Source organism: Myotis myotis, unplaced genomic scaffold, assembly GCF_014108235.1.
Source record: "Myotis myotis isolate mMyoMyo1 unplaced genomic scaffold, mMyoMyo1.p scaffold_m19_p_3, whole genome shotgun sequence".
Taxonomy (NCBI): domain Eukaryota; kingdom Metazoa; phylum Chordata; class Mammalia; order Chiroptera; family Vespertilionidae; genus Myotis; species Myotis myotis.
The window spans coordinates 87214204-87228728 of record NW_023416335.1 but is presented as its reverse complement, the minus strand read 5'-3'; the positions used below and the strand labels follow the sequence as shown (position 1 = coordinate 87228728).

General features: G+C 40.3%; 1 pseudogene; it reads left to right on the top strand.

Annotated features, from left to right (window-relative positions):
- Nucleotides 1-1137: 1137 nt before the first annotated feature.
- Nucleotides 1138-2714, top strand: LOC118651462 (annotated as a pseudogene).
- Nucleotides 2715-14525: the final 11811 nt, after the last annotated feature.

The following is a 14525-nucleotide window of genomic DNA, read 5'->3' as shown; positions in this document are numbered from 1 at the left end:
GCTAAAATACAAGCCTGCACACAGCCCACAAAGGGGCTCACCTAGAATGCCCAGGTCAGGTGACTGGGGAGGCTAAGCCACTGGAACCTACAGGATACCTACTACACAGGACCACTCTACCAATTCCTGGAGACATATCAGCTTTACCTAATACATAGAAACAAACACAGAAAAGCAGCCGAAATGTGGAGACAAAGAAAGATGTCACAAATGAAAGAACAGAAGAAATCTCCAAAATAAATAAATAAATAAATGAATGGAAGCAAACAAACTGCTAGATACAGAGTTAAAAACAATGGTTATAAGTATGTTCAAGGGACTTAGTGAGACTTTCAAGGATCTTAGTGAGAATTTCAAAGACATGAAAAAGGACCAGTCAGAAATTAAGCATACACTAACTGAAATAAAGAATAATTTACAGATATTCAACAGTAAAGGATTTCAAGAATCAAATCAATGATTTGGAATATGAGGAAGCAAAAAATCAGAAGAGCAAAAAGTAAAAAGAATCTAAAAATATGAAGATAGTGTAAGGAGCCTCTGGGACAACTTTAAGCATACCAATATTTGCATTATGGGATGCCAGAAAGAGAAGGGAGAGAAAAAGATATTGAAAACCTATTTGAAGAAATAATGACAAAAAATTTCCCCTACCTGGTGAAAGAAATATACTTATAACTCCAGGAAGCATAGAAAGCCCCAAACAAGAGAAACCCAAAAAGGCCCACACCAAGATACATTCTATATAATAAAAGGCTAATATGCAAATTGACCAAACGGTGGAGCGACCAGTCGCTATGAGGAGCACAGACCACCAGGGGGCAGATGCTTAAGGCAGGAGCTGCCCCCTGGTGCTCAGTGCACTCCCACAGGAAGAGCACCACTCAGCCAGAAGCCGGGCTTGCCAGCAGGCTCATGGCTGGCAAGTGCAGTGGTGGTGGTGGGAGCCTCTCCCGCCTCCGAGGCAGTGCTAAGGACCCTTTGGGGGATGTCCAACTGCCAGCTTAGGCCCGCAGGAGCAGGGAACCTCTAGTCGTAAATAAAAGGTCAAGCATTAAAGACAAAGGAAATCGAGTGCGTTACTTACCTCGACTCTTAGCTTGTCGGGAACAGTAACCAGGACCCGTGTCTACTCCTGATTCCTGCGCTTGCACACCCTCAGCTATGCGTGAGTGCATCTCCATCCATGTTGGCCAGGCTGGTGTCCAGATCGGCAATGCCTGCTGGGAGCTCTACTGCCTGGAACACGGCATCCGGCCCGATGGCCAGATGCCAAGTGACAAGACCATTGGCGGGGGAGATGACTCCTTCAACACCTTCTTCAGTGAGACGGGCGCTGGCAAGCACGTGCCCAGGGCAGTGTTTGTAGACCTGGAACCCACAGTCATTGATGAAGTTCGAAATGGCACCTACCGCCAGCTCTTCCACCCTGAGCAGCTGATCACAGGCAAGGAAGATGCTGCCAATAAGTATGCCCGTGGACACTACACCATTGGCAAGGAGATCATTGACCTGGTCCTGGACCGAATTCGGAAACTGGACCGAATTCGGAAGCCTTCAGGGCTTCTTGGTTTTCCACAGCTTTGGTGGGGGAACTGGTTCTGGGTTCACCTCCCTGCTGATGGAACGTCTCTCCGTCGATTATGGCAAGAAGTCCAAGCTGGAGTTCTCCATTTACCCGGCCCCCCAGGTCTCCACAGCTGTGGTTGAGCCCTACAACTCCATCCTCACCACCCACACCACCCTGGAGCACTCTGACTGTGCCTTCATGGTTGACAACGAGGCCATCTATGACATCTGTCATAGAAACCTCGATATTGAGCGCCCAACCTACACTAACCTTAACCGCCTTATTAGCCAGATTGTGTCCTCCATCACTGCATCCCTCAGGTTTGATGGAGCCCTGAATGTTGATCTGACTGAATTCCAGACCAACCTGGTGCCCTATCCCCGCATCCACTTCCCTCTGGCCACATATGCCCCTGTCATCTCTGCTGAGAAAGCCTACCATGAACAGCTTTCTGTAGCAGAAATCACCAATGCGTGCTTTGAGCCAGCCAACCAGATGGTGAAATGTGACCCTCGCCATGGTAAATACATGGCTTGCTGCCTGTTGTACCGTGGTGACGTGGTCCCCAAAGATGTCAATGCTGCCATTGCCACCATCAAGACCAAGTGCAGCATCCAGTTTGTGGACTGGTGCCCCACTGGCTTCAAAGTTGGCATTAACTACCAGCCTCCCACTGTGGTCCCTGGTGGAGACCTGGCCAAAGTACAGCGAGCTGTGTGCATGCTGAGCAACACCACAGCTATTGCTGAGGCCTGGGCTCGCCTAGACCACAAGTTTGACCTGATGTATGCCAAGCGTGCCTTTGTCCACTGGTACGTGGGTGAGGGCATGGAGGAAGGAGAGTTTTCTGAGGCCCGTGAGGACATGGCTGCCCTTGAGAAGGATTATGAGGAAGTTGGTGTGGATTCTGTTGAAGGAGAGGGTGAGGAAGAAGGAGAGGAATATTGATTCCTTTCAGCCCTGCAACATGTCATACGCAGAACTTCCAGGTCCAACAGCTGACAGGCATTAAAGCTTTCTGGTTAGATTTTCTTCGCTTTTACTTGTGATCATGTCTGCCTTTTTTTTCATGTATACCTGTACGATTTTCCCTTCATGTTTAAAAGTAAAGGCATGGAGAAAGAAAAAAAAAAAAAAAAAAAAAGACAAAGGAAATCTTAAAAGCAGCAAAAGAAAAGCAGTTAGTTACCTACAAGGGAACACCCATAGAACTGTCAGCTGATTTCTCAACAGAAATTTTGCAGGCCAGAAGAGAATGGCAAGAAATATTCAAAGTGATGAATAGCAAGGATCTACAACCAAGATTACTCTACCCAGCAAAGCTATTATTTAGAATCGAAGGTTAGATAAAGAGCTTCACAGACAAGAAAAAGTTAAAGGAGTTCATCACTACCAAACCAGTATTACATTAAATGTTGAAGAGTATTCTATAAGAAAAGGAAGAAGAAAAAGATAAAAAAATATATATGAACAATAAAATGGCAATGAATACATATCTACCAACAATTGAATCTAAAAATCAAAATAAACAAACAAGGAATCTAATGAACAAAATAAACTGATGAATAAAGTATAACCAGAGGCATGGAAACATGGAATAGACTGATGATTCTCAGAGGGAAACGGAGGGAAAGGGAACAATAAGAGATAAACCGATGAATTTATATGCATATGTGCATTACCTATGAACACAGACAACAGGGTGGTGAAGGCCTCGGGTGGGGCAGGAACCAAGTGGAGGAGGGCAATGGGGGCAAAAAGGGGGACATCTGTAATACTCTCAATAATAAATATTTTAAAAAAGAAAAAAATTTAGTAAGAAAACAAACTAGTTACTACCTAAATATTTATATCAAGTAGGTATCTTTTATAGTTTAAAAACAAAAATTAAAAAGCTTTTAAAAGTTATGCTTCAGAATAAGGACATGGGAAACAGCTCACTATGTTTTCTCAAGTGAAAAAAGCAAACAAGATACAAATAACACAAACAATATAATTCCAAAATTGTAAAAGTAAATCATATATGGCATAAAATATAAGAAATATACAGAGCCAAAAGAAATGAAAATGTATCAAAATATTTCTTTTAAGTTCTGAGTGGTGACATTAAAATCATTTTTTTCTTTTTTTATGGATTCCGTAAAATTTCTGCTATGAATATAGATTATCATAACAGAGAAAAACAAGTATTATTCTAATGTATTTAAATTTTTAACTGCTTTTCAGTAAGTTAATGGTATTTGCTTTGCTTTTGAAATTTGACCCCATTTTTAAAAAAACATATTTTTATTGATTTCAGAGAAGAAGGGAGAGGGAGAGATAGAAACCTCAATGAGAGAGAATCATTGATCAGCTGCCTCCAACCCAGGCATGTGCCCTGACCAGGAATCGAACCCTGACCTCATGGTTTATAGGTTGACACTCAACCATGAGCCACACAGGCCGTGTTAAACCCATTTTTTTTTTATTTTAAATCTTTTTTGTTTTCAATTACAGTTGACATACATTATTATATTAGTTTCAGGTGTATATCCTAGTGATTACATTAGTGACTAACTTACTAAGTGATCATCCCAATAAATCTTGCACCTAACTAATACCATATTTATTAGAATATCATTAACTATATTTCCTAAGTTGTATTTTACATCCTGATTACTATTCTGTAACAACCAATTTTTTCACCCATCCTCCCCAAACCCCCACCCATTTGGCAGCCATCAAAATCAAAATATTCTCTATCTATGAGTCCATTTCTGATCTGCTTGTTTATTTTGGGGTTTTTTTTAGATTCAATTATTGATAGATATGTATTTATTGCCATTTTATTGTTCATGTCTCCTCCTCCTCCTCCTCCTCCTCCTCCTCCTCCTCCTTCTTCTTCTTCTTCTTCTAGACCCTTTAACATTTCATTAATACTGGTTTGATGATGGTGAACTTCTTTAGCTTTTTCTTGTCTGTGAACCTCTTTATCTGTCCTTTGATTCTAAATGAAAGGTTTTCTAGTTACAGTGATCTTGCTTGTAGGTCCTTGTTTTTCATTACTTTGAGTATTTATTGCCAATCCCTTCTGGCCTGCAAAGTTCCTTTTGAGAAATCAGCTGACTGTCTTACAGGATCTCCTTTGTAGGTAATTGCTTTTCTTTTGCTGCTTTTAAGATTCTTTCTTGTTTTTAATCTTTTGCATTTTAATTATGATGTGCCTTGTGTAGGCCTCTTTGGGTTCATCTTGCTTGGGACTCTCTGTACTTCCTGGACTTGTATGACTATTTTCTTCACCAAGTTACGGAGCTTTTCTGTCATTTTATTTTAAAACGGGTTTTCAATTTCTTGTTCTTTCTCTTTTCCTTCCTGCACTCCTATAATGCGAATGTTGGTATGCTTAAAGTTGTCCCAGAGGCTACTTACACTATCCGCATTTTATTTTATTCTTTTTGCTGTTCTGATTGGGTGTTTTTTGCTTCCTTATATTCCAAATTGCTGTTTTGATTCTCAGATTCTATTATACTGTTGATTCCCTTTCAATTATTATTCATTTCAGTCAGTGTATCTTTCATCTCTGTCCATTCCTTTTTTATGCCATTGAGGTTCTCACTAAGTTCATTGTGTCCTTATAACCAGTGTTTTGAACTCTGCATCCAATAGATTGTCTCCATTTTGTTTAGTTCTTTTTCTAAAGTCTTGTTCTGTTCTTTCATTTGGGACATGTTTCTTCGTCTCCTCATTTTGGCAGCCTCCCTGTGCTTGTTTCCAAGTATTAGGTAGAACTGCTACATCTCCTAGGCTTGTAGAGTGGCCTAATGAAGATGTTCTGCAGCATCCAGTATCACAGGCTCCCCAGTTACCCACGCTGGGCGCTTGAGGTGTACACCCTCCTCTTTTTTTATTGTTTAAAGTATTACATATGTCTCCTTTTCCCTGATTTACCTCCCTCCCTGGCCATTCCCACCCCTCAGAACAAGCCTCCACCACCCCAGTGTTCGTGTCCATTGCTTGTGCTAATATGCATGCATACAAGTCCTTTGGTTGATCTCTTACTCCCCCAACCCCTGCCTTCTCCCTGAGGTTGAGCAACCTGTTCAGTGTTTCTTTATCTCTGGCTCTATTTTTGTTCATCAGTATATGTCGTTCATTATATACCACATATGAGTGAGATCATGTGATATTTATCTTTCTCCAACTGGTTTATTTCACTTAGAATAATGCTCTCCAGGTCCATCCATGCTGTTGCCAATGGTAAAAGTTCCTTCTTTTTAATAGCAGCATAGTATTCCATTGTGTAAATGGAGAGCCGTTTTTTAATCCACTCATCTGCTGATGGGCACTTAGACTGTTTCCAAATCTTAGCTATTATAAATTGTGCTGCTATGAACATAAGGGTGCATATGTCCTTTCTGATTGATGTTTCTGATTTCTTGGGATATATTCCCAGAAGTGGGATTACTAGGTCAAATGGGAGTTCCATTTTTAATTTTTTGAGAAATCTCCATACTGTTTTCCATAGTGGCTGCACCAGTCTGCTTTCCCACCAGCAGTGCACAAGGGTTCCTTTTTCTCCACTTCCTCACCAGCACTTGTTGTTTTTTGATTTGTTGATGATAGCCATTCTGACAGGTGTGAGATGGTACCTCATTGCAGTTTTGATTTGCATCTCTCAGATCATTAGTGACTTGAGCATGTTTTCATATGTTTCTTGGCCTTCCTTATGTCCTCTTTCGAAAAGTGTCTATTTAGGTCCTTTGGCCGTTTTTTCATTGGATTGTTTAACTTCCTTTTGTTAAGTTGTATGAGTTCCCTGTAAATGTTGGAGATTAGGCCCTTATCTGAGATAGCATTGGCAAATATGTTCTCCCGTGAAGTGGGCTTTCTTATTGTTTTGTTGATGATTTCTTTTGCTGTGCAGAAGCTTTTCATTTTGATGTAGTCCTATTTATTTTCTCCTTAGTTTCCATTGCCCTACGAGCTGTATTGGTAAAGATATTGCTATGACATATGTCTGCTATTTTGCTGCCAATGGAGTCCTCTAAGATTTTTATGGTTTCCCATCTTACGTTTAAGTCCTTTATCCATTTTGAGTTTATTTTTGTGTATGGTGTAAGTTGGTGGTCTAGTTTCATTTTTTGCATGTATCTGTCCAATTTTCCCAACAGCATTTATTGAAGAGACTGTCTTGACTCCATTGTATGGTCTTACCTCCTTTGTCAAATATTAATTGAGCATAATGGCTTGGGTCGATTTCTGGGTTCTCTGTTCTGTTCCATTGGTCTATATTTCTGTTCTTGTGCCAGTACCAGGCAGTTTTAAGAAAAGTGGCTTTGTAATACAGCTTGATATCTGCTATTGTGATTCTTCCAACTTTGTTCTTTTTTCTCAAGATTGCTGTGGCTATTCAGGTCTTTTTTTATTCCAAATGAATTTTTGGAGAGTTTGTTCTAGGTCTGTGAAATATGTCATTGGTATTTTAATGGGGATTGCATTGAACCTGTAGATTGCTTTGGGTAGTATGGCCATTTTAATGATGTTGATTCTACCAATCCATGAGCACGGTATATTCTTCCATTTGTTTATGTCTTCCTCTGTCTCTTTTTTCAGTGTCCTGTAGTTTTCCAAGTACAGGTCTTTTACCTTCTTAGTTAATTTATTCCTAGGTATCTTAATTTTTTGTTGCAATGGTAAATGGGATTGGGGTTTTTTTTAGTTTTTCTTTCTGTGAGTTCATTATTGGTGTATAAAAAGGCCATAGATTTCTGAGTGTTAATTTTGTATCCTGCTACTTTGCCGAATTCATTTATCAACGCTAGCAGTTTTTTGATGGAGTCTTTAGGGTTTTCTATGTACAATATCATGTCATCTATGAATAATGACAGTTTTACTTTTTCTTTCCAAGTTGCAATGCCTTTTATTTCTTCTTCTTGTCTGATCACTATGGCTAGCACTTCCAGTACTATGTCAAACAGTAGTGCTGAAAGTGGGTATCCCTGTCTTGTTCCTGTTCTTAGGTGAAATGGTTTTAGTTTTTGCCCATTGAGTTTGATGTTGGTTTTAGGTTTGTCATATAAGGCTTTTATTATGTTGAGGTATTATCCCTCTATTCCCACTATGTTGAGAGTTTTTATCAAGAAAGGATGTTGGATTTTGTCAAAGGCTTTTTCTGTATTGATTGATAAGATAACTAGTATGTGATTTTTTTTCTCTCAATTTGTTTATGGGATGTAAGACTGGGTAAATTCATTCATGGGCCCTTTTAGAACTGCCTAGGACTCCAGAAGCCCTCTATCTCCCTCACAACCCCCACTGGTTTTTACAGCCAGAATTTATGGAGACTTCTCTTCTTGGCACCAGAACCCTGGCCTGTGGGGACTGGTGTAGGGTTGGGACCCCTATCTCTTCAGGGAAACCTTTGCAGCTGACATACCCCTCCTGATTTTTATCCACCACATGTGCATGTGGGACTGTTTGCATCTCCACCCCTCCTACCAACAGTCCCAATATGGCTTCTTCAATTCTTTAGCTGTAGGACTTCCAGCCGGCTCAATTTCAGGTAGTTCTGAATAATGATTGTTCTGTAGTTTAGTTGTAATTTTTTTGTGGTTTGGGGAGGAGGAGAGTACTGTATTTACCTATGCTGCCATCTTGACCAGCAGTCTGGTATTTGTTTTTCTAATCTAAGACTTACACATCTGCCAACATTGACATACACTTTAAACGCTATGCAGTATTACTCTAAAGCTTGAAATGTCATATGTCTATAGATGAGTATCCTTTTAGCTATGATGTGCATTTTCTACTAAAGACTTAAAAAGTTAGATTAGCCCTAACTGGTTTGGCTCAGTGGATAGAGCGTCAGCCTGCGTACTAAAGGGTCCCAGGTTTGATTCCGGTCAAGGGCATGGACCTTGGTTGCGGGCACATCCCCAGTGGGGAGTGTGCAGGAGGCAGCTGATCGATGTTTCTCTCTCATCGATGTTTCTAACTCTCTATCCCTCTCCCTTCCTCTCTGTAAAAAAATCAATAAAATATATATTTTTTTAAAAGTTAGATTAAAAAAGAAACCTAACATAGCAGATCAACACAGCTAATGAAACTGAGGTCCAAATAGTTAATGTGGTTTTCCCAAAGTCTTTTCATTAGTGGAAGAATTCAGATGAGAATTGATTCCCCCAATCCAGGGTTTTTCCATGACATGATGCTGCAATGTTTTGGATGAGAATCACTGAAACCACAGTAAAAATAGCACTTTTAGAAAAGTACAACAAAATGGAAAATGGACAAACTTTGTATGTAGCATCATGGAGAACTATTAAAATATTGTTCCATTCTCAAAATGCCATTGGCCTTTCTGAGAATTCTATCTAGAGAAATGATTAGATTGGACCTAGAAGGATACTTAAAGAAACTTTGTTTTTATTTTAATAGTAACACAATTGAAAGCTTAAATGAAAACATCTGTTTTCACTTTCTTTACTGATTATGATAGCTAAAGATTCTGAGACATCAAGCATGACTGTCATTTATTTGATATGCAAATATATTTCTTGGGTTGAGTGTAAATCTCATACTCTTGATTATGTCCCTTCTAGCTAATTGTTTTTTATATTCCCTCCTGGGTCTAAAAAAAGCTTAATGTAGAGTTAGTCATTAAGAAATACATTTTTCCCACAAAACAACTACAGGCACAATTCCCCCCAAAAAGTAAACTTAATGAATTAGAATCCACATCACTGGGATAACTGTCAATTATGCTTTTTTCTACCCTTCCCCAAAGGTTCCAATCCAAATTCAGGATGAAAGGCCAAATGGGTTGAAAGGGAGGCCAGGGAGAAAGCAACCCTGGCAGAGGGATCAATTTCTATAGCAGTTATAAAGCAAATCCATTTATTATGAGCCAGGTACAGTGCTGAGTGATATTCAAAGTTTACCAGGGTCAGATGAGAAAGTTGGAGTTGTTCTCAATGGGAATCAGACCCCCAGAACAGTTCTTACACTACCTGAATCACTAAAGACCATCTACACACACACACACACACACACACACACACACACACACACACACACCAAAACAAACCAAAACGTCCATAGCTCTCAACCCTCTCATTAATCAAATAAGTTTGATATAAGAGAGTATTAGACATTTTCACTCTTGCTAATGCTTTGATTTTGTGTACCTCATAGCCAAACAGATAATTCTGGATCTCAAAAATGAACTATTTCTGGAACTTGTTGCAACATATCCTCATACTTAAAGGGGCTTAGGCCTATCTTTTCCTCACAGGGCATCATACTCTTCTAGCAGGGATTTGTGCATATATTCACTGACATTTGCAGGATAGCAAAGTGTGACTATGTGTTCATGTCAGGCAACGTAACATTTCAGAATATGGGGAACTAGGAGGCCCCTCTTTCTCAGTTTTTATTTCACCAGGCCTAGTTATAAAGCTGATCATTCCATCTGAACCAGAAAGAGGCACTGATGAGAGAACCCAGTTAATAAGATACAAATATATACCTTTTCACAGTCAAGTATAATAGTGTCACTTCATAATATTCCTAAATTTATGAGGTGGAGAAGATCAAATCCAGAATATTCCTTCATTTATTTAAGCAAACAGATTAAATCATTAGGGGGAGAAGAAGTGACCCACAAATCACAATTAATTATTGTTTCACTTTTTAAACAGATAAATAAACTAGCCAGTTCATACAACTCTTCAATTTTTAAAAATATGTTCTGCAATATACTTTTATGAAATGAGGGCAAACAACGTGCATTTATACTTGCAGCAGGATATTCAAATAGGCAAATACCAGGTTATAACACTAAATTTATATCTATTAAGCCCAGTTCCGATACTTCTTTATCCAATTCTGCATAGTGACAATCCTATATAATAAAAGGGTAATATGCAAATTGACCCTGAAGGCAGAACGACCAGAATGACCACTCAACCAGTCACTATGAGGCGCACTGACCACCTCTTGGTCCATATCCCCGGCCAGCAGGCTCCCATCGCCCAATGGCAAATGGGGAACTAAGGGTGGGTGGCAGGGGACATGGGCAGCACCAGGCCAAGTCCCCCGCCAGTCACCCCACACACAGAGGGTCACCTGCAGTGGCAGTGGGGCCAGCGGGCAGGTGGGAATGGCTGACCTCTTGGTCCCTCCCCTCAGTCATCAGGCTCCAATCGCCCAATGGCAAACGAGGAATCAGGGGGGGGGGGGTGGAGGCGGGGGAGAGGGGCCAGCTGCGACAGCCAGAGAAAATGGTCCTGATCGCAGGCCAGGCCTAGGGACCATTCCTGCACACAAATTTCGTGCGCTGGGCCTCTAGTCCTATATAACAAAAGCCTAATATGCTAAGTGTCCAGTCGTCCAGTTGACCATTCAACCAATCAAAGCATAATATGCTAATGATATGCTAAGGCCACTCAACTGCTCACTATGATGTGCACTGACCACCAGGGGGCAGACAATCGCCTGGTCGGCCAGTCGCTATGACATGCACTGACCACCAGGGGGCAGACGCTCTGATTGGTAGGTTAGCTTGCTGCTGGGGTCCACCTGATCAGGACTGAGCAAGGCGGGCTGGACACAGCCTGGAGCCCTGCCACAGTCCCTCCCCTGCTGGCCAACCTCCCATGTCCCTCCCCAGCCCTGACCTTGCATTGATGGGGTCCCTCAGCCTGGCCTGCACCCTCTCACAATCTGGGACCCCTCAGGGGATATTGAAGAGCCAGTTTCAGCCATATGGCAGAACAACCAGTCGCTATGACATGCACTGCCCACCAGTGGGCAGATGCTCAAAGCAGAAGCTTCCCCCTGATGGTCAGTATGCTCCCACAGGGGGAGCACTGCTCAGCCAGAAGCCAGGCTCACGGCTGGCTAGTGCAGTGGTGGTGGTGGGAGCCTCTCCTGCCACCAAGGCAGCGCTAAGGATGATCCCTGTGTGGAGCAGGCCTAACCCGTCAGTAGGATATCCCCCAAGGGCTCCCAGACTGTGAGAGGGCACAGGCCAGGCTGAGGGACCCCCCTGAGTGCACAAATTTTATGCACTGGGCCTCTTGTTGTTTATAACCTATTGAAGTTCACAGTAGTAATTTAATATCCTAAAATGCCTACTAATGAATCAACTAGACTAAATTCTATTTCGCATAGTCATACTAATCAATATATCTCATTTCTTTTCTCATGTTCTAATTGATTTTAAACTGGCAAGCCACATATGATAATAGAGTCCAATTAGTCCAAAATAGTCCAATCCTGAACATTTAAAACCACGCTTACTTTACTTACTACAAATATGGTAAGTAAAACAGAAAAAGAGACAGAAGGAAGCTATAAATGCTGTGCTGTCTCATTATCTGATATTATGAAGTATATAAGTATGTCCAAGTTTTTACAACAGTCCAGATCTTGAATCATCCCTAAATAGACATAAACTATTTTCCAAGTGCAGAAATCAAGCCGGTTTTTCTCATCCTAGCTTCCTGAATATTCCGACCCCTGCCGTTCACACATACATGTTCACCATTTGGGATATTGCAGGGGCGAGAGAGAAAGGAGAAAGAATTTTCATGACTTCTGAAATTGGAAAAAGGAGTTAAGTTCTGAGGAGAAAGAGAATGAGTATTGATTAAATGTTGTTGTTTATTTATTTTTTTTAAAAGATACACTTGGTCTTATTAGCCATTTACTTCTTTATTTAATTTATAAAAAATGAAACTATAATGTAATGAAGCTTGTTCAACATGCAAAAAGCCTTTGCCTCTGACACCTGATCCCTCCACCCCCTACCCCTGCTTCTTGAAAATCTTAGCTTGAGTGATAGGGGCCTTACCCTTGTCCTTAAATACCAAGTAATCTAAATGCTACAATGAGTAGCCTAACAGAGCTGAACTGGGAAAAACACAAAGTGGAAATTTATCCCCCTAGGAAAAAATAAGTAAAATATATATTAAGGAAATGGGTAATTCAGAGAACCAGAATATAAATAAATTACCAGATGTTTGTGCTGCTTTCTGAACTTTTTTAAAAAGGAAATAGCTTTTCATTACTTCATGCACCTTTCCTCATTATGAAGTTGATCTCAAAACCCCCAACATTCAAAAGAGAAAGCCTGTTTTCAGAGTTGTCAAGTTCCTGCTGTGTCTCAGGTACCACGAATGTTCCAGGAACCCACAGAAAAAGCTCAGGCCTGGAAACATGTCTGATTTTGACCTCCCAATCCTTGAGTCTGTGTTTATATAATTCATGATTAAGATGGACTTATGAAGCTCAGATAAATTCACATTTCATATTTCCCCAATCAGTATTTCAAGACAACAGTCTATTTTAACATTAAGAGCACATATAGAATGGGCATAAATCCCCACACCTACCCCTGGACATCACACACCTGTACTGGAAAGCTCTACCTCTGTCAGTGCCAGTGAATGTGGTAAAAAATCAAGCTGAAAAAGTCCCAATGTGCACACTCAGCTTCATGATTTTCACTGTCTAGAGTAAAAAAAATTCTAAAGCATTTTTACCCAATTTGGCTTGCCTGTAAATTACAATACTGCCAAGTTACAAATTAAAGATTCTGCCAGTTTTTCAGTCTTGTAAGCAAAGAAAGAAAAGAAGGTCCACGTACTTCCCTAAATGAGTAAAGTGTGTGTGTGTGTGTGTGTGTGTGTGTGTGTGTATTGAGATCATACTTAGCTATAGCAGTATACTATAACTACATATGGAACTCTTGTTCAAAATTTCCAAAATAACACACACACACACACACACACACACACATACACACACACTTTGTATATAGATCATTAAAAAAAAAAGTCAAACCCAGATTGAACTGAGAGGGACTAATAGAGATAGTGTTAGTTACAAAATACATAGTCATTATTGCTGTAATTTAGGCAGAATAATTTACAACCCTTCTAGATCTCTATCCTAATGTGACTCATTTCACAAATGTGATCAAGTGACTAGTTTCAGCCTCCTCAAAAATAAATTTAACATCTAGAAAGGTTCCCAAAGCAATTTACAGCCCAAGATAGACTCAGTTCAGAAGTGGTGGTGGTCACGGTGGCAGAGGTTCATCTAGGGCAGTGGTTCTCAATCTTCCTATTGCTGCGACCCTTTAATACAGTTCCTCATGTTGTGGTGGCCCCCAACCATAGAATTATTTTCGTTGTTACTTCATAACTGCAATTTTGCTACTGTTATGAATCATAATGTAAATATCTGATATGCAGGGTGTATTTTCATTGTTACAAATTGAACATAATTAAAGCATAGTGATTAATCACAAAAACAATATGTAATTATATATGTGTTTTCCAATGGTCTTAGGCGACCCCTGTGAAAGCGTCATTTGACCCCCAAAGGGGTTGCGACCCACAGGTTGAGAACAGCTGATTTAGGGTAATGTCTCATTTAGGCCCAGGATGAAGCTATGAAGTCAAGACCGAAACACTCAGAATGCCCTGTGGGCATTAAGAGCAGCTGCCATGGAGCCAGCTCAACAGCCTTCCTTAGACTCTGGTGCTTTTTAAGAAAAAACTTTTTTTTTTTTTTTTTTTTTTTTTTTTTTTTTTGCTTTTTACCCATCCCCCCACTCCCTCCTCTTTGGCAATCATCAGCTTGTTCTCTGTATCTATGAGTCTGTTAAAAAAAAAAAAAAAAAATCAAGATAGATTTTTAATTGCAAATTCTGGAAAATATCTACACTCAGGCCCTTAAAAGCCTCTCTTCCTTCCCAAAGCTAGGAAAGGAGTGCGCTCACTGTCAAATAACCAATATTGATCATAATCAGAATGTAATTACAGACAAAGAGTAAAACTCCATTGTGCAAAGCAAGAACTTGAATATATCGTCAGCAGGAGTCTATCTTGGTACAACCATTCCAGAAAGCAATTTGCCCATATATGTCAAAGCCTTAAAAAATACACATACCTTAAATACTGAAACA